The following is an 894-nucleotide window of genomic DNA, read 5'->3' as shown; positions in this document are numbered from 1 at the left end:
GATAATAAGTAAACCTCGCACCCTATCCCCCCAAATTTGTTTCCCAAACCTATATTACTCTCCCCAAGTGTAYCACTCTTTATACGGCTTTTTTTTAAATGTAGCACACTTGCCTTTTTCCACTCGAATTCCTCACTTATTGTAGTTCTAGTGAGAACAGATCCAACCCTTACAAGGTGCTCAAACAATTAAACACTTGGCCGAATGAAATATGAAGTGATTGGAGAACAATCACTAAGCATAAACGAGATTGTATATARGTTCAAGTCGAAGTAGCAAAATACAAGAGCAACGATTTAGAATAGTCTTTAGAAGAAATCTTGTCTTTTTTTTATTTTTGCAGCTTTTTTTTTGTATTTTTTTTTGCTGTTTTCTTTTGTATTTTTTTTGAACGTTTTTTTATTCTATTTATTTCAAAACTTTATACGACAAGAATTCTAACAAAATAAGTAGAATGAAGTAGATGAGAGAAATAGATAAAACTAGATAACAAAAGATATGATCAAACAAGAAAGTTAGCTCTGATACCAAATGATATGAAACCTTCAAGAAAGATTTCAGTATGTGTCGGACCGTTCTTGTATGATCTCGTGTACTCCATTGGACCCAACTTCTTAGTCTTGAATCCAACAACGAAGGGTATATAAAACCCAACGCCTTTGGAATGCAAAGAAAGCAGAAATGAAGATTAGAGGAAGAAACACAAATACTTCCATGGAACCCAACACCTTGCTATCCGAACTCAACAATGAGGGATATGTGAAATCCAACACCTTTGAGTACCAAGAAGTCAAGTTGTTAAAGTCGAGGCGCCACTCTAAGCGGAAGAAACCTAGAGATAAGCCAAGTGAGAATTGCAAGCACTATTAGTCTTGCAAGACCCGAATCGTTCAA

The sequence above is a fragment of the Cynara cardunculus genome, unplaced genomic scaffold, assembly GCF_001531365.2.
Source record: "Cynara cardunculus var. scolymus isolate 2C unplaced genomic scaffold, CcrdV1 Un_Scaffold_5064, whole genome shotgun sequence".
Taxonomy (NCBI): Eukaryota; Viridiplantae; Streptophyta; class Magnoliopsida; order Asterales; family Asteraceae; genus Cynara; species Cynara cardunculus.
The sequence above is the reverse complement of the archived record's forward strand: the minus strand, read 5'-3'. Positions refer to the sequence as shown.